Raw genomic sequence first — 20,860 nt, 5'->3', positions numbered from 1 at the left:
AGAATTCCTCCCAAACCAAATATAATACGAAAATATAGTTAACACAACTAATCCTAAAAGAGCAAGAGGAAAGAAGGCTGTGCCAGAGTGCATACACCTGGAGAACAGAGCAGACCTCATGAAACAGGGTAATGTACCAAAGCCTTAATCCGGCGGGACCCAAGCCCTTCCCCCACCCCACCTCACCAGGAGGAAGAGAAACAGAGCGGGGAGATGGTGGAAGCCTAGGACTGCTGAACACCCAGCTCTGGAGATCCACTTTGGAGCAAAAACCTACATTGCATGGTGCTCTGGAGATTAGTGGGGTTGGAAAGCAGAATACATGGAAAGACTGAGATTCCAGCCTTATGTGGAAGACAGGGATCCACATCCAGCTGCTCTGGGACAAAGGAAAGGCAGGTAGACCGAGAGGCTTCCTAATAGCGAGAGGGCTCCTGAAGGGGTGGGGATTGCATGGAGCTTGCTGCTCGGGAGAAGGGATAGGTGGACAAGGTTGTCTGGGCGCACTCTGCCCACCAGGTTGGGAATTTTCAGGAGCTTCAGGCGCTCCATCCCCTTGGCTGGCTACTCAGTTCCGAGGCCCCCACTGTGATACGCAGCCTGCTGCACCCTCCTCCTGGCCTGCTGGCACCAGCTCGCAAACCAACAGTCCCTGTTATGGCATCAGGCCATGGCCCTGTCATGGCCAGAGAGAGGCTCAGCCTACAGCAGATACAAACGCAAAGCAGAGGTTTACACCTGTGTGCTCGGCCCACTGGTTCTGACAGTGGAGACAGGCGTTGCAGGCGGAAGGCAGGAAACACCTCTTTCCTCACCTCAGGCACCAATGCCACTCCCTGCCACGCGCAACATCACTCCAGGGACTGAGCAGCTCCAGAGACTAGAGCTTCTGGGCACTAGAGGGTGCCACATACAAATATGAAAAGTCAAAGGAACCTGGTTTAAACAAAAAACTCACAAACACCAGAAAAAGGACCAAGTGAAACTGAACTCACCAATCTTCCTGAAAGTGATTTCAAAATAAAAATCATAAACATGCTCATGGAGGTACAGAAAAATATTCAAGAACTCACAGATGAATTTAAGATGGAGACTCAATCATTAGGAAATTCCATATCTGAAATGAAACATACAATGGAGGGATTTAAAAGCAGATTAGATACAGTGCAAGAGGCAGTAAATGGAATAGAAATTAGAGAAGAGGAAGACAAAGAAGCTGAAGCACAGAGAGAAAAAAAGATCTCTAGGAATGAAAGAATATTGAGAGAACTGTGTGACCAATCCAAACGGAACAATATTTGCATTATAGGTGTACAGAAGAAGAAGAAAGGAAAAAAAGGGATAGAAAGTGTCTTTCAGAAGGTAATTGCTGAAAACTTCCCCAATCTGGGGACGGAGATAGTCTCTCAGGCCATGGAGGTGCACAGATCTCCCAGCACAAGGAACCCAACGAAGACAACACCAAGACATATAATAACTAAAATGGCAAAGATCAAGAATAAGGACAGACATTTAAAAGCAGCTAGAGAGAGAAAAAAAAGATCACATACAAAGGAAAACCCATCAGGCTATCGTCAGACTTCTCAGCAGAAACCTTACAGGCCAGAAGAGAGGGGCATGATATACTTAATGCAAAGAAACAGAAGGGGCTCGAACGAAGAATACTCTACCCGGCAAGATTATCATTTAAATTTGAAGGAGGGATCAAACAATTTACAGATAAGTAAAAGCTGAGAGAATTTACCCCTCACAAACCACCTCTACAGTGTGTTTTGGAGGGACTGCTATAGATGGAAGTGTTCCTAAGGCTAAATAGCTGTCACCAGAGGAAATAAAACCACAGTAAAGAAGAACAATTAATTACTAAGCAGATGCAAAATCAAATCAACGACCTCCAAAGTCAATCAAGGGATAGACAAAGAGTGCAGAATACGTTACCTAATACATAAAGAATGGAGGAGGAAGAAAAGGGAGGAGAAAAAGAACCTTTAGGTTGTGTTTGTATGTAATACATTACTGAGTGAGTTAAATTAGACTGTTAGATAGTAAGAGAATTACCCTTGAATGTTTGGTAACCATGAATCTAAAGCCTGCAATGGCAATAAGTACATACCTATTGATAATCACCCTAAATGTAAATGGACTGAATGCATCAATCAAAAGACATCAGGTCACTGAATGGATAAATAAACAAAACCCATCTATATGCTGCCTACAAGAGATTCACTTCAAACCCAAAGACATACACAGACTGAAAGTAAAGGGATGGAAAAAGGTATTTCATGCAACTAATAGGGAGAAAAAAGCAGGATTTGCAGTACTTCAAAAAATAGACTTCAAAACAAAGAAAGTCACAAGAGACAAAGAAGGACATTACATAATGATAAACGGGTCAGTCCAACAAGAGGATATAACTATTATAAATATTTATGCACCCAACACAGGAGCACCTACATATATGAAACAAATACTAACAGAATGAAAGGGGGAAATAGAATGCAATTCATTCATTTTAGGAGACTTCAACACACCACTCACTTCAAAGGAGAGATCAACCAGACAGAAAATAAGTAAGGAGACAGAGGCACTGAACAACACATTAGAACAGATGGACCTAACGGACATCTACAGAATGCTCCATCCAAAAGCAACAGGATACATATTATTCTCAAGTGCACATGGAACATTTTCAAAAATAGATCATACACTAGGCCACAAAAAATAGCCTCAATAAATTTAAAAAGATTGAAATTGTAGATGGGCAGAGCCAAGATGGCAGCTTGAGTAGAGCAGTTGGAAATCTCCTTCCAAAACCATATATATTTTTGAAAATACAACAAATACAACTCTTCCTAAAAGAGAGACCAGAAGACACAGGACAACAGCCAGACTACATCCACACCTGCGAGAACCCAGCACCTCGCGAAGGGGTAAGATACAAGCCCCAGCCCGGCGGGACCTGAGCGCCCCTCACCCCAGCTCCAGCGGGAGGAGAGGAGTCAGAGCGGGGAGGGAGAGGGAGCCCAGGACTGCTAAATAGCCATCTGTAGCCATCCGCACCCAGAGCGCAGACACACAGTGCATGCGTGGGGTACAGGATACTAGGGGAACAGGACAGTAAGACCTGTGAGCGGGTCCCCACAGCCGTCACCCCTGGGACAAAGAAAAGCGAGCGCTTTTTGAAAGTCTTAAAGGGACAGTGACCCGACAGCTGGACAGAAGTGTCCCAGGACAATTAGCCCAACAGCTGGGAATCCCAGGGAATTCTGAGCGCTCTAACCCCCTGGGCGGCAGCGCAGCTCGGACGCCCCTCATGCAGATAAACAGCCTCCTGGCTGTTTCCCCTCCAACGTGGCTCCACCATATCAGAGCAGCAGCCTGAGGCAGGCCACGCCCATAGCAACAGCGGAGCCTGCCAGGCAGGAATCAGAAGCCCCATCTGCGCGCAGCTGCCCAGCACAAGCCACTAGAGGTCGCTGTTCTCCCAGGAGAGGAAGGCCACAAACCAGCAAGAAGGGACGTTCTCCCAGCCATCACACATGCCAGTTCCGTAAACTATCTTTATCGCCAAGATTGAAATTGTACCAACCAGCTTCTCAGATGACAAAGGTATGAAACCAAAAATAAATCACACAAAGAAAACAAAAAACCCCACAAACACATGGAGGCTAAATAACATGCTACTAAATAATCAATGGATCAATGACCAAATAAAAACAGAGATCAAGCAACACAGGGAGACAAATGAAAACAGTAATTCAACACCGCAAAATCTGCGGGACACAGTGAAGGCTGTGCTAAGACAGAAGTATACTGCAATACAGGCCTACCTCAGGGAAGAAGAAGAATCCCAAATGAACAGTATAAACTCACAATTAACGAAACAAGAAAAAGAAGAACAAATGAGACCCAAAGTCAGTAGAAGGAGGGACATAATAAAGATTAGAGCAGAAATAAATAAAATTGAGAAGAATAAAACAATAGAAAGAATCAATGAAAGGAGAAGCTGCTTCTTTGAGAAAATAAACAAAACAGATAAACCCCTAGTCAGACTTACCAAGAAAAAAAGAGTGTCTACACACATAAACAGAATCAGAAATGAGAAAGGAAAAATCACTGAGGACACCACAGAAATACAAAGAATTATAAGAGAATACTATGAAAAATTATATGTTAACAAACTGGATAACCTAGAAGAAATGGACAACTTTCTAGAAAAATACAACATTCCAAGGCTGATGCAGGAAGAAACAGAAAATCTGAAAAGACCAATTACCAGCAACAAAATTGAATTTGTAATTAAAAAACTACCCAAATACAAAATTTCTGGACTAGGTACCACTGCTGAATTTTATCAAACATTTACTGAAGACCTAATACCCATCCTCTTTAAAGTTTTCCAAACAGAAGAGGAAGGAATACTTCTAAACTCATTCTGCAAGGCCAGCATCACTCTAATACCAAAACCAGGCAAGGACACCACAAAAGAAGAAAATCACAGACCAATATCCTTGATGAACATAGATGCAAAAATACTCACAAAATATTATCAAACCAAATTCAGAAATACATCAAAAAGATCATCCACCATGATCAAGTGGGATTTATTCCAGGGATGCAAGGATGGTACAACATTCAAAAATCAATCAACATCACCCACCACATCAACAAAAAGGACAAAAAGCACATGATCATCTCCACAGATGCTGAAAAAGCGTCCAACAAAATTCAACATCCATTCATGATAAAAACTCTCAACAAAATGGGTATAGAGGGCAAGTACCTCAACATAATAAAGGCCATATATGATAAACCCACAGCCAACATCATACTTAACAGCAAGAAGCTGAAAGCTTTTCCTTTAAGATTGGGAACAAGACAAGGATACCCACTCTTCGCACTTTTTTTCAACACAGTTCTGGAGGTCCTAGCCTCAGCAATCAGACAACACAAAAAAATAAACGGCATCCAGATTGGCAAGGAAGAAGTTAAACTGTCCCTGTTTGCAGATGACATGACATTGTGCACAAAAAACCCTAAAGATTAAACTCCAAAACTACTAGAACTAATATCTGAATTTAGCAACATTGCAGGATACAAAATTAATACACAGAAATCTGTTGCATTCCTATACACTAACGATGAACTAGCAGAAAGAGAAATCAGGAAAACAGTTCCATTCACAATTGCATCAAAAAGAATAAAATACCTACAAATAAACCTAACCAAGGAAGTGAAAGACCTATACTCTGAAAACTACAAGACACTCATGAGAGAAATTAAGAAGATACCAGTAAATGGAAACACATCCCGTGCTCATGGATAGGAAGAATTAATATTGTCAAAATGGCCATCCTGCCTAAAGCAATCTACAGATTCAGTGCAATCCCTATCAAAATACCCACAGCATTCTTCAACGAACTAGAGCAAATAGTTCTAAAATTCATATGGAACCACAAAAGACCCTGAATAGCCAAAGCAATCCTGAGAAGGGAGAATAAAACCAGGGGGGTTACACTTCCCGACTTCAAGCTCTACTACAAAGCCACAGTAATCAAGACAATTTGATACTGGCACAAGAACAGACCCATAGACCAATGGAACAGAACAGAAAGCACATATATAAATCAGCCCATATATAAACCCAAGCATATATGGTCAATTAATATACGATAACAGAGCCATAGATCTACAATGGACAAAGGACAGTCTCTTCAACAACTGGTGTTGAACTGGACAGCTACATGTAAGAGAATGAAACTGGATTACTGTTTAACTCCATACACAAAAGTAAACTTGAAATGTATCAAAGACCTGAATGTAAATCATGAAACCATAAAACTCTCAGAAGAAAACATAGGTGAAAATCTCTTGAATATAAACATGAGCAACTTCTTCTTAAAAACATCTCCTCGGGCAAGGGAAACAAAAGCAAAAATGAACAAATGGGACTGCATCAAACTAAAAACCTTCTGTACAGCAAAGGACACCATCAGTAGAACAAAAAGGCATCCTCCAGTATGGGAGAATATATTCATAAATGACATATCCGACAAGGGGTTAACATCCAAAATATACAAAGAACTCAAATGCCTCAACACCCAAAAAGTAAATAACACTATTGAAAATGGAGGACCTGAATAGACACTTCTCCTAAAAAGAAATTCAGATGGCCAACAAGTACATGAAAAGATGCTCCACATCGCTAATCATGAGGGAAATGCAAATTAAAACCACAATGAGGTATCACCTCACACCAGTTAGGGTGGCCAACATAGAAAAGACTAGGAACAACAAATGCTGGCAAGGATGCAGAGAAAGGGAACCCTCGTACACTGCTGGTGGGAATGAAAATTAGTTCAACCACTGTGGAAAGCAATATGGAGGTTCCTTAAAAAACTAAAAATAGAAATACCATTTGACACAGGAATTCCACTCCTAAGAACTTACTCAAAGAAAACAAGATCCCTGATTCAAAAAGACATATGCACCCCTATGTTTATTGGAGCACTATTTACTACAGTCAAGATGTGGAAGCAACCTAAGTGTCCATCAGTAGATGAATGGATAAAGATGTGTTACATATACACAATAGAACATTATTCAGCCATAAGAAAAAAAACAAATCCTACCATTTGCAACATGGATGGAGCCAGAGGGTATTATGCTCAGTGGAATAAGCCAGGCGGAGAAAGACAAGTACCAAATGATTTCACTCATTTGTGGAGTATAATAACAAAGCAAAACTGAAGGAACAAAACAACAGCAATCTCATAGACCAAGGGGCTAGTGGTTACCAAAGGGAAGGGGCTGGTGAGGGTAGATGAGGCAGGATAGAGGGAGAAGGGGATTAAGGGGCATTACGATTAGCATACATAATTTGGGGGGGGGGGGAGCATGGGGAAGGCAGTATAGCCCAGAGAAAGCAAGTAGTGACTCCAGCATCTTACTATGCTCATGGACAGCGACTGTAATGGGGTGTGTGAGGGGCACTCGATAATATGGGTGAATGTAGTAACCACAATGTTGCTCATGTGAAACCTTCATAAGAGTATATATCAATGACAGCTTAATAAAAAATAAACAAATAAAAATTAAACAATAAAAGAGGGAAAATGGGGGAAAGCACACCCATAATTTGACATAAGAAAAAAAAGAAAAAGAAAAAACCTGTAAGGAAATAGTCTATAATTCTATGCTAGCACATAGCAGGGATATGCAAGTTGCCAGCATTAATAAGAGAAAACTCAATCATTATGAAATTGGAAAAAGAAAAAAAAAAGAAGAAAGTTGTCTGTTACCCTTTCAAAATACTCCAGGTCTTTCTCAAGATGATCTGAACTATGCCAGAGCACAGAGGAGGAAAGCTTTCTCAATACCTTTTACAAAACTAATTTATCATTTTAAAAAAATCAAACATAAATAACGTGTCCAAACTACAAACTTGGTTATGAATCCCAAAACAAATTATTTGCAAATGTGATTACATTATGTAAAAAAATACACATACATACAGTCCTTGAAAGTATGGTTATTCTAGAACATATGGCATGTGAACAGTCCCCAGGAATGGGTTGTTTTAATTTGTCTGATTTCTCTCAGACTGTTCAAGTTCAGTTGGACAATATCCACCATGTCATAGATAAGTTTTCACAAATGCCTAAGGTGCCTAACTGGTTTTCTTGGTTTCACTGCAGATGGCTGGTAATTACAGATATGCTTTGGTTATGTAACTATACTCCTATTATGTTAATGTGTGTGCGCAATTTAAGTAGTAGCTTAAAACCTATATATGCTGAAGTTACTCTACAAGAAGATTTGTCAAAGAAATAATCAATCTTCCCATGTTTTCTTCCGCCTGCTACTTCTATAGCTTTTCTTCTTCCTTCCTAATTACAACCCTTAAATAGAATTCGTGCCTCATATCAAATTTACCGAGTATCATAATTCTTCCAAGTGGTAAAGATACCTCAAGACAAATGCTGGGCATAGAAGCCACAGGGCATAAATATGCAAAGAAGTAAAAAGCTAACTTTTTCAAACAATAAGGCTTCTCTCTCACTTACCAACTTCACATTTCCCTGTATGGCCCCGGAAGATGACTGGTTAGCCAGAGACGGGTAAGATTCCTCAAGGGAGGAACAACCTAAGACAGGCACAGTCGCAGGGGGGACATCAGGTGAGAAATTGGGGATCAACAGAGGTGAGGCTTAGAACCTCACCCCCCCGTTCTGAGAGAAATCTTCTGCATACGTGGATGTTTTATTGCCCTGGTCTAGCTTGGATTAACACATAGTCTACAGGCACACACCTGATCATCTACATGTGCTCTCTTACAACACTAAACTATGTTTTCTACCTTTATCTTGTATCTACCTACCACTTCAGCATTTTATTAAAAATAATAATAATAAAGAGAGAAATGTGGTATCCACATATAAATCAAGTATAAAAACCAAATGAGTATTCATATTTGAACTGACTGTTTATAGTTCATAATGCATGAGCAAAACCGAAAGTTTCTGTGATGACTGCCCTTGTACTGTTCACTATGTAACTTATTCATTATGTAAGAATTTGTTCTACATGTAAAAACTTGTTTGTTATGCCTCAGAAGATTGGAGACTGACAAAAATTAGGCTTGGGGTGGAATAATGATTGTGCATGATTGTGCATTGAGCATTGACTCCCCTATACAGAATTTTATTGTCGTTAACAACCATTTGATCAATAAATATGAGAGATGCCCTCACAAAAAAAAAAAAAAAAAAAAAAGAAGGACAGACTTCCAATGGTAAAATAAATTAGTAACCGGGATGTAATGTATAGCATAAGGAATATAGTCAAGATATTGTAACAGCCTGGTAGGGTGATAGCTGGAACCTAGAATTATGTATATAAATGTTCTACCACTGTGTTGTACACTTGAAACTCATGTAATGTAATACTGTGTGTCAACTACCCTTCAATAAAAAATAATTATTAAAAAAAAAAAAAAAAAAAAAAAGAAAGTATGGTTATTCTAAAATTCAAGGATGGAACAAAATAATGGCCCAAATTCACAGGTCAAAAAAGGAAAATCCTGATTTTTCTCAACAGATGCTGAAAAGCTGAAATTCAACATTTTTTATTTGAAACAAACTATTCAGTCAAATTGGAACAGAAAGATATTTTAACAGTTAGAAAATACAATAAACAGGAATGAAATACTTGCACATGGTACATTAATGGCCCTTGAAAACACTGTGCTAAGTGAAAGAAGCAGACACAAAAGACCACATATTACAGGATTCCATTCATATGAAATGTCAAGAATAGGCAAATCCATACAGAGAGGAAGTAGATTAGTGGTTGGGGGTGAGGAAGGACAGGGAGGGAGTAGTGACTGCTAAGCACAGGTTTCTTTTGGGGGTGACAGAATAAATGTTCTACAATTAGTGGCGATAACTGCAAAAATCTGAATGTACTAAAAGCCACTTAACTGCACCTTTTTAAAGGGTGAATTTTATAACAGATTAATCTCAATAATGCTGTTAAAAAATACACAAGTATACGCAAATCTGAAACTAGTTCATGTGACAACTTGAGTTTTTGGATAAGAGAATGATGTACCACTTTAAAACAAACGAGGTGTATTAAAACTAAAGTAAAACACTAAAAGTACTCCTTCTAAAGTCAAAATTAAGCAAAGGATGTTTGCTAACACTATTATTATTTAAGATATATGGTAACTGAGAACCAGTACAATTAGGTAATATGATGAAATGTAAGGCTTAATTATCACTTGAAAGAATTTTATACTTTTTAAATACATGCTCTATCTAGGAAATCCAAGAGAACCAAAAAATTAGTATCAGGATGAATTCATAAAATGTGCTGGTACAAAATTGAAATACTTGAACAAAAGCTTTCATATGTAACACTTAAAAATGGGTCATCTGTGAAAACTCTACCAAGTGGGATTTTTTTAAAAAGACGAATATATAGAGAAATCAATCTTGTTCTTGAATATGCTGGATTAGTATCAATTCTCCCTTAATTCAATCAAAATTCCAATACACTTTTATTGTAAATCAACTGACCTTGTAAATTTAAGTCTGCTTTTGGAGTATTCTGTTCCACCTATCAATCTGGCTTTGCACCCACTGTTTTAATCACCACAACTTTATAATAATAAGCTTTGATATGACAGTGTGTATCTTCCAACTTTTTTTTCAAAACTGCCTTTGCTATTTCTGGCCCTTTATATTTCCATATAAACTTGAGAATTGGTCTATCAAAAAAAAGAGGCCTTATTGGGGTTTTGATTGGGACTGCATTAAGAACAATTATTTTTGTGTAAAATTAGAAATAAATGTCACAGAGATAATAACAGCAAAAACAACAACCATAAAATGGAAAACAAAGATCTAAATAGTTCAGTGGGCAATAGGAAGATCATGAAAATCACAATACACTTAGACTAGATAATATCAATTCATGTCCAAGTCATAGCATCCAACTACAGTTCAGAGGGTACTTTTATCATTTTAAAGGCATATATTTATAAGAGTAGACATTAAACACTAATGAGCTAAATCTCCAACTTAATATTTTTAAATGTCAGAATAAATGCACATAAAGTAGAAGGAAAGAAGAATTAACCATAAGAGCAGAAACAGAAAGGGTCAATAAAAAGAACTATTTGGAAAGCCTTAATAATAGAGGCAAGTTACTAGTAGTATCAATCAGAAAAAAAAGAACAAATTAACAAAATTCAGTATCTTAAAGTTATTAGAGAGGCCTGCATTTTATATCAATACATTTGAAAATTCACATTTTCCTACAAGGTTGTTCATTTTGTATAAGTAACACTCACACAAAAAACAATTCAAAAAAAGCCAGAAAGACTTATCACCATTAAAGGCTATTGAAAAAAAAGCAACTCAGAAAAAGGCATCAGGCACAACTTTCATAGATAAACTCCATCCAACTTTTAGGATACAGGACATCTCTAAAAAATACAGCTTGTTTCAAAAAAGAATACTCCCTAACTCATCTTATGAAGTTAGCATAACCTTGTTATCAAAACAAGACAAAGACTACATGAAAAAAGAAAAGAATGTGATAACAAAGAGATGCAAATATGCAGAGTCCAAAGACAGTTGAAAATAGAAAATCTATGAATGCAATTCATCAAACCAAAAGATGCAGCGAGAGCATTAGAAAAATCAATTCCTGTTCATGATGAAAACTCTTAAAATGGTAAGTGGAAGAGAACATAAACTAACAAATAATATTTACTGCCTCCAAAAAAACCCACTACAATTTCATACTTAATAATAAAATATTGGAAGCACTCTACTAAAGTGCCTACCAAGAATACCTGTTACCAATGCTTCTATTCAACACTGCGCTAGAGGCATTAGTCAGTGCAGAAAATTTTTTTTAAGAAACAAGAGGCATAAAGGCATGGAAAAGAAATAAAATCTTCATTATTCACATACAACTACTTAGAAAACACAAAAAGTTATGTTATTACCCTGTTTTAGTGAATCTAAGGATACCACCAATTATAAGATGCACCCTTATTTGACACACAACTAAGAAAAAAACTTGCCAATTAAATTGACACCATACTTCATTCTCTAGAATTTTCATTTTAGATTTATCAAGACAATTATTTTAGACTTAGACATATTTTTATCATACTCTGTGCACAGACAGAAAAATAGAAGGAAAAGAAATTGGTAGGACACTTCTAAAACTTCACACTCAGGATCTTACTAAGGATTGCTTTTCTACTCAAAGCTACTCCATCTTTCCTAACAATACTGTCCTCTGCCAACAAGAGTGTTGGTGACGCAGTACCTCTTAAAATGCTCCAGTATTATCTATGGGGTTTTCTTTCCAGTCAGACACCCACTTCACAATTTCTTCTGCCTTCAGTTGCATTGTTTGGCATGAAATTACACAATAATGCACATCCCCATTTAAGTGATGACAAAATGAAAAGTCTTGGCCAAGTTTGTACATGTGTAACCAATGATAACTACATCATGATGGCTGTCTGGACAACAGTAATTATAGGACACCATTGACTGAAGTTCTATTTTGATTTTAGAGGTGTTCAAATGTAGGGGGGAAAGTGCAACTCAGAATCTATGAAGTTCAGCAAGGTTACATGATCAATACATGTAAGTCTATAGTGGTACCTTATACATCAGCAATAATTAAAAATAATAATTAAAAGAAAATCCTATTCACAATGACAACAAAAATTACACAGTATATAGCAAAAAAAATCTAACAAAAGCTGTGCAGGAGTTTTACGAAAAAAGATTCAAATCCCAGATCCACTTAGCATGTCTATATGTATCTATATATTTATTCTGTAAGTTTGATGCAAGTAAAGTTTTTCACAGAAATTGACACACAGACCCAAAATAAAGGGAGGAAATAGCTTTAAAAATCCTGAAGAAAAAAGAACATATATAAGATTTAATTATAAAGCTATCATTATTAAGTCAGAGTGGTATAGGTATAGAGATAGTCAAACAGACCAATGAAATCAGAAGAGAGAAACTAGAAACAAGTGAGAATATATAATAAACTTCCGGAGTTGCATTATATATGAGTGGGGAGAAAGACTGAACTACTTGGCAAATCCATATTAAAAAGACAGAATTAGATCCCTACATCACATAATAGAGAAAAAAAATTCCAGATGAGTGACCTAATATGAAAAAGCACATTATTATGACCTTGGGGTAATGGAAGAATTTCTTCCAGATACAAGTAAACATAAGCCATAAATGAAAAAAAAAAAAAAAGAGAGAGAGAAAACTGACTACGATCACACTAAGAAGTCCTACACAAAATATATTCCATAAACAAAGCTAAAAGCCACAAACTAGGAAATGGTATTTTCAGTGTGTGTAATTATAAATCATTAGTATTCAGAATATAAAAAGAGGCCCATAAACCAGTAAGAAAAAGTCAACAATCCAATAAAAAGTTGGCCATGGACAGGCACAAGCAAGTCACAGATAAATGGCCATGCTCAACCTCACTTAGTAATCTTAAGAAATGCAAAATGAAAACAGCAATGGGAAAAATTGCGAATTCTAATCTTTTGGTAGTGGCCTGGAGAACCAAGGCTCATACACAGCTGGTGGGAGTGTGAAATGGAACACAATATGACGATTTGGCAATTCCCAGTAAAGGTGACAAATACACAGACTCTTGAATTCTACTTCTATAATCTCAAGAGAGAAGAACCATGTATAATCATGTTCACAGCAGCACTTTTGAAATCACAAAGAACTGCAAACCTAATGGCCCCTCCATAAGAATAGATAAAGCACAGCATATTTATACACTGAAATACAAGTAAAATGAATGAATAGATCAGCAGTTTTCAAACTTCTTGTCTCAGGACCCCTGCACACTCTTAAACATTGAGGACCCCAAAGAGTTTTTATTTGTATGGGTTCTATCTATACATATTTATATTAGAAATTAAATCTGAGGCTTTTTTTTTTGGAAAGCAAGGCAGAGACTTTTATTTAGAGATAAAGTGAGAGGACAGAGCTCCTGGCTCACACCAGGAGGGGACAAGAGAGGCCCCAAATCTGAGCCATTTTAAAAATATTAATCATAAAAATAAACCCACTGTATGTAAACATGAATAACATTTGTTTTAAAGTAATCATTTTCAAAACAAAGTTAGTGAAAAGAGTAACACTGTTTTACATTTTTGCAAATCTCTTTAGAGCCAGGCTTAATAGCGGACAGCTGGATTCCCATTACTGCTTCTGTGTTCAACCTACTATGACATCATGTGTCATGCAACCTCTGTACAGCACTTGTGCAGTGTACAGAAGAATGCAGCTGGAAGACAGGGATCTCTGGGAATTCCTGGACACACTCTGAGAACCACTGGACTAGATCCACATACAGTAGGGATAAATCTCAAAATTATATTGCTTAGTGAAAAAAATACATAAAATGACACGCAGTATAGCATTTATGTAAATTTAAAACAGAGCAATACTTGATGTTGTTTTTCGTACATACATATTAGGACAGTAAGTACTTCTGGCAAAGGACAGGAATAGGATGGGGACACTCACTGCATCTGTGAGATTTTCTTTCTTTAAACAAAAAGTTATGAAGCAAATAAGTGATAAAATATTAAGATCTGTTAAATGTGGGTTATACTTGCTTTTCAGTAATTCTGAAATATTTCATAATTTTAAAACTTTAAATATATTTTTTAAATCCTAATGGCTTTATACTTCAAGACCACATATTTCCTCAAAATGTGCCTCCCTTTGAGTAAAATGTAGTTACAAGACACCTGCATTTTATAAAAAGTTGTTTGGAAAAATAATTTGACAGGAATAAAAATAGACTGGCCATATTAACCCCTAAGCAGAGGGGGTGGGGGTTACTGAGCTCATGTGGTGCACATTAATACATATACCCCCTGGTCAAAGGACCACTTACTAGAAGCCTGAACAGCTGAACACTATTCAACTACATAAAATTCTCTGCATTCAGTAACTGAGATCATTGTTTTGGGAGATAACGACTATATGCCAGATACTGCTCAGGGACAAGAATAAATGAGAACCCATCTCTACATTCAGCGTTTAGAAAAGATGACAAAAGTAAAAAATAACACAGTTAAAATATAATAGGTTAAATGCTAAATTAAAGACGTCCACATTGCTATGAGACAGAGAAGAAAGAATGAGCCTGGAAAAGTGATGGCACAACTAACAGAAAGAAAGCTAGGAACAGGGAATTGTTTTTGCGGGATCTGAGTTTTAAAAAAAGAGATAGATTTCCATTTAATACTGCTGGGCATCTATTACGTGCCACATAAATTTGGTTTCAGCAACGTTCAGACTTACGTAAGACACCTGGGTGAAGATTATCTAGGAAATGCTAGATGAGAACCTAGGAGGAAAGAGAGTGGACTTCTAAGGGACACCAAAACCAGGGGAGAAGATTTGAGGAAAAAGGATAGGTACCCTGAGGGAAATCCCACGACAGTAGAGAGAGAGTTTCTGAAATACAGAACACTTTTATATGCCACATACCGACTGGCATGCTGTGGAAGTTTCCCGATTTGGGAAACTGTATTTAGGAATAAGTGGGACGAAACAAAATAAAAGTACTGCTGAAAGGAGAGGGAAGACAGGTGAGGGTTTTGCAACGTAAGCAAACCTCAGAATATTTGTAAGGAGAGGGACAGGCACCAGCAGAGTTAGAGGGCAATGATGCGAGCGGCAGTCCTTTGGGATGGGTGGAGCACAGACAGAGCAGCTGGGCCTGAAGGCGGCCAATTCTTCCCGCAGTGAAAGAACGGGAGGAAAGCTTAGGTAGAGACTTTCCTGCTTCTCTAAGAGTAGGAAGTGGAAGGAAGGAAACTCAACTGCTTAGGTCAGGTGGTAGTCTATCTTTCTGGCTTAAGTAAAAGGTTAGGTAATCTCTGACAAGGCTGAGCGATTTCAAGGACAGGTTGAGGGGCTGAAGAGTAAAAAAGTAAGTAAAGTCTGGAATCACCAGCTTATACAAACACAAATAAAACAAGCAAGGTCATCAATGACAATATAAGTCCAGATGAGGTTAGAGATGAAGCACTTAGGAAAAGCAATGTGGAAAAAAAAATTTTTTAACGCACTGTGGGCATGTTTTCTTAAAAAAGAAACTTGCATCTATATTAAACATACATGTAAAGTAAAAACACTTCATTTTTCCAAGACGGTTGGGTAATAAGGTTTTCCACCAGTGAGTTTTCCGCATCAAGGTCGACCATTTCAGGCAAAAAGCATTTTATATTTAACCGTTTCCAAGGTTAAATTCTTCTAAGAACATTCTTATAAACAACTATACACCTATCGTCTTTTCAACTATACAACTTGAATCTAACTTAATCATCCACTCTTGCCCTGGAACATCCACCGCTGCTGTACTGTGTATGCAGCACTATAACTCCCTTTTTTAGAGCTCATCTATGTCTCTTTCCCAGCTGTCACAACATAAAGTAACTGGTTCTTCTAAGTTTATGTTTACCCGTACCACCCCAACAACTGCAGCCTGCCTTAGCAACTTACCTCTAGTCAGTCTCCTACAATGCACTGTTTCTCAGTTTCTCACTTTTCTAAACCATGGCCTTTCATTATAAACATGAGAATCTTCAGTTCCCTCCCATCCTCTCATGGAGCATCACCGATCTGACCTATTGCAGTGTGGGGAAATGAAAAAACTGAAACAACTTTCCAGCGAATACCTATGCTACCAATGGATTTAATGACAAAATTCTAGGAAACATTCCCTGCTTGTGCATCTAGGATAGTCAAATATTAATCAAAACACGAGTAGGCTTAACTTAGCAAACAGCCTTAGTTACCCTCTCAAACAGAAAGGTGGTTACTCTCACCAGGGGGAAGATCAGAGATTGCACAAGGCCATCCGAAGGCTGCTGCTTTTTTAGTAATCGCCCTTCTAACCTACTTTGCAAAACTTAAAAATTACCATGGGAAAACTTACAGTTCATTCCTCATTTTCCTAAAGTAACCAGCAGTAGTCCTGTAATTTTCAACCATGTAAGTGAAAAGTTAGAGAACCCTATTTGTTTAGTACACACATTAACTGAGCAAACTATTATTTGGTGTGAGAAGTTAGGATAGAAAAAAGGAGTTGTCCAGTAGTGCTTGATTTTTAAAAAAGTAGTAAAGTGGGCTTAACTTCTGAACATTGTTGGTAATTACTGCAGTAGAGAGAAAACATCAACTTGCTATTCTCATTATTTTTCAATCTTGAAACTTTTCCTAGCGCAATGGAACTCCTGAGTGAATACAATGCCTGGCTCAGGTGTGTCCTCACCCTGCTACCTGAGGGCTCCCCCTGGACTCCTCCATCTATAAGCCCCTCCAACTGGCAAGCAAGGTCTTCCATCATCTCTACCTTTTCTGGGAAACATTCCCTGCATGTTCATCTAGGATAGTCAAATATTAATCAAAACACGAGCATTTTTGCTCCTATTTACCTACACCATCTACTCCAGCCAAACTATAAATACATGCTGTTTTGTGAAGAAGCTTCACCTTGAAATGCCCTTTTCCCACTTCCACTCTATCAAAGTCCTACCCATCCTTCAGTAACCTTCTCAAAATGCACCTACTTCAGGAACCCTTCCTAGATGCTCCACATGGAAATTACCTTCCTCTGGAACCCCAGAAAATGACTGTAATTCCCACAGCACTTCAGTGCATTTCACTTCGTCTCATCTGCCTCTCAGCAACGAACTTCTTGGAACCACTAACTGCATTACAAGAACCCTCTAATCTTTCTTAGCACCTAGCACAGTAGTGCCTCGCTGAAACAGGGGTCTCAAGTTTACAGGAGAGTTGTATAACAGCAATCACAAGAACGTTAAGGGATAGAATTCTACCTCAGAAATTTTCAAATCAAATGGAGAAACTAAATACATGACATGCACCAACAATAAAAACTGCACCACATTGTGGTGTCCTTCAGTAATAAACAACTTTTTGCCTTTTTCTTACTCCCCCCAAAAAGTGAGTACCACCAACAAATCACTAACAGCGTAAAAACACCTTTTCAAGAAAGCTGTTTCCAAATAAATGAGCTCAAGACTCCCTAAAATCTTTACTCTCCGTTTTAGCGCTGTGCAATTTATACTTCTTCCCCTATTGGTTAAGACTGGTGAGAACTTAGTTCCTATCAAATTTTATTTTTATTTCTTTATTAGAATACTAGAGAACGCAGTGATTGCTGGAAAAAACCGCCTCGAGGGCACGCTAGCAGCCACGTATGACTTTGGTTGAGTATAAAGAAAATGTCTTGGGGTTCCATCTGACAAGCTGAGCTCAGGCGCCAGGGCTGCCATTCGCCCGAGGGTCCTCGGGTGCCTAAGAGCGCGAGGCCGAACCGCGGAGCCAGTGGAGCTAAGGGACGAGATGGCTGCCTGCGGCAGCTCAGTTAAAATGCAGCGGAAGCAGCAGCCAGTCACGGGGCTGCAAGCAGCAGAGCAGGAAGGTGGCGCTACTGCCAAGCGCCTGGAGCTCTAGCACCCATCATGGCGGTGAGGGCAATGGCCGCCGTAGGGAGCGAGCACGCGCCATCTGCGCGCACACGCAGCCGTGCCGGGCCCCCGGGGCCCGTCACCGGAGCGGCCGCCACCGCCGTCCGCTCTTCGACACCCCCCTCACGGGCTGTAGCGGAATTTTCTCTTCAGACGCCGCCTTCAAGATGGCGGCTCCCCCTCCCGACAACCCCCTTAATCGTCCCCTGCAGTAGGCGCTGAGCCGCCGCCATCTTGTCCCCCATCCCTCCCCCCCTTCGCCAATATTTACATAGCGAAAATCGGCCCGGCCGGCCTGCGGCCTTCACCTCACGCCTGCAGCCTTCCCCTCCTTGCCAGGCCTCGACCACGCACGGTGCCCGGAGGCGGCCGCGGCGCCTACCCGGGGCCCCTCAGCCGCCTCCGGCTCTACCGGGCGACCCTCCCCCAACCCCCGCCCGTTTACGGAGCGCGTCTCCGCCGCCGCTCGGGGCAGCCGGGCTCCTCCCCGGGCCTAACTGCGGCCTCCTCGGGGCCTGCTCGGCGCCGCACGCCGCACCGCCTGGCCTAGCGCGAAAGGGCGCCTTGCGGGCCGCCGACCAGGCCGAGACCAGGCCGCTGCGCGCGCGCTAGGCCCCGCGGCCGCCGCGGCGCCCGGAACTCACCGGACGAGAGTGCGGGAGGTCGGCGACGGTGGCGGCTCCTGCAGGCCGGCCTTTCTCTGGAGCACTGGGCCGGGCTCCGGCTGGTGGGGCGGGCGGAGGGAGGGAGGAGGGGCCGAGCTCGGAGCTGACAAAAAGCGGCCCAGCTCCCCGGCACGGGCCCGCCGTCAGCACGTCACGTCACCGCCCGGGAGAAAGACCCAGGAAAATGCGGAAGGGTAGACAGGCCCCCTCCTCTGACCAGCGTGTCCCCTTTGCGCCCCGGGTCGGCGCCACTCACACCCCGCGACCCGGGAGCCCAGTGGCCTCGATGCGACGGGGTCTCCGGCGGCCGGAGTCTCGGTGACAGCGCCCCCCTTCTTTCCACCTCCGCGCTGCCGCCTTTCCACTACACACGCGCCGCTGCCGCCGCCTCGGCCGTAAAACCTGCGTGGGGCCGCCGACCCCGCGGAGAGGCGGGCGGCCCGCACCCGACCGGGCCCGGCTGCCCCCTAGTATCTCCTGTGGGCCGCGGCCGCCCCCCGGGCCCTCCCCGGAGACCTACAGGCTCTCGGCGCCCGCCCTGGCCAAGGCGCCTGCTCGAGTTGTTTGCAGGCCCTCAGACCCCCGCCCGCAGTAAATGTGTTTCCTTCATCCCCGTGACTGGAGAAGATAGATTTAGCAACCCCTGCCTTAGCTTTAAAAAAAAAAAAAAAATTTTTTTAAACAAAATGAAAATAAGCTTGCCAATCTAAATGGGTATGTGGGCAAGAGGAGGGGGTGGAGAAGGGTTATCCTAGAACAACGACCAAACCGTTAATTTTTTTAATAAGCATTCAGTCAGAGAAACTGATTTTATTAGTTATGGGGAAAAAATGAGGAAGAGGGTTACATTTTGAAACTGGTTTCGCACACTGCAAAGAATATATTTTTACTGTATATTTTCTATATATCTTTCAAAGTTAAGGTGCCTATGAAATGTAAGTCGTGTTAATTGTTTCGTAAATAATGAATTTTTCACATTCTTTAACAAATATACAGAGAGGTGGCAGAATTGGGTATGGATATTTTTTTACAGACTATTAAGTATAAAAAGACAAGAGAGAAGGGAAAATATGCATGTGATTAAACAAAATATCAATTCCAAAAATGTGTATTTTGCGTTTTCATTAACATTTTTTTTATGTTCTTTCCCAAACTATGATTAAAAGTTACTAGTTAAACGTTAGTGTGGTCTTTACCCTATGTGAAATCTGACGTTTTATTTCTTACATTCACTAAATGTTAAGGACATTTTTAAACAGTAAAGAACACAAAGGTTGTAAAGTAAATAGCATACTGTTGTGAAGTCTCTAAATACAGAGGCCCTGTATTTCAGTTTCCTGTCATAACTTTTTAAAGTTCTCAAAATGCAACTTGGCCTTTCCCCTAGACATCTTACAATTATAAAATGCTTTCAAAAAGGAAAAACGTACAGAGGAAGAAATCTCTGAGAATGTATTGGATGGTAATTTTCCTCTCAAGGCTTTAGCTTTTATTTTTTTCAAGCGATTAAATTTCCTTTCAAAAATGACAAATGACATGTCTTAATAGTTTATAGAAAATTCAGGCTGTGATATAGACTGCATTCACAAAAAGGCAAAGCATTTTTTTCAAGTAAAAATGAGAAATAGCTTGCATATCCACATTAATATAATTTCAAAAAATTGATAACCAGTGTTTACTGTCCAAGAGCCTCCATTTAATGCTATGGTATGTCAAGAATGGGGTCTCATCACCATCAACTGTAAGCAGCATGAACACAAAAACGTAGTATCAGCATTCTTGTTAGTTCTTCCATAATTATCATCAAATACTACTAAGTCCACCAGTATAAAGCCCTTAAGAAAAGAGTGTCAAGGAGCATAAACAAAAAAAGATGTTTCCTCAATTTAAGACCAGTAGTAGTTTTGGGAGCCTTTTACCATTACTTTTTTTTTTTAAATCAGGAATACTTTTATTTGCACAGATAACGTATTCCAGATATTAGCTTTGCTACCATTACTTTTAATACATAAAGAGACTGTTAACTTTGATGGGAAACAAGAAAGGGATGGCTTGGTTCTATTAATTAAGTTAGATAAACCTTTGTTGAAGTACA

General features: G+C 39.9%; 1 protein-coding gene across 3 annotated transcripts in view; it reads right to left on the bottom strand.

The window, feature by feature from the left end:
* Positions 1 to 18,883, bottom strand: part of ZFX (zinc finger protein X-linked) — a 61,251-nt gene extending 42,368 nt beyond the window's left edge. For 2 of the 3 annotated variants that reach the window (XM_036912798.2, XM_036912800.2), the window contains exon 1: positions 18,745 to 18,883. The gene's annotated coding sequence lies outside the window, so the exon portion shown is untranslated. The remainder of the gene's footprint in view (positions 1 to 18,744) is intronic. The other variant, XM_036912799.2, reaches the window with a different exon arrangement.
* Between the last annotated feature and the right edge of the window lie 1,977 nt (positions 18,884 to 20,860).

Source organism: Manis pentadactyla, chromosome X (assembly GCF_030020395.1).
Source record: "Manis pentadactyla isolate mManPen7 chromosome X, mManPen7.hap1, whole genome shotgun sequence".
Lineage (NCBI taxonomy): Eukaryota > Metazoa > Chordata > Mammalia > Pholidota > Manidae > Manis > Manis pentadactyla.
The sequence above is the reverse complement of the archived record's forward strand: the minus strand, read 5'-3'. Positions and strand labels throughout refer to the sequence as shown.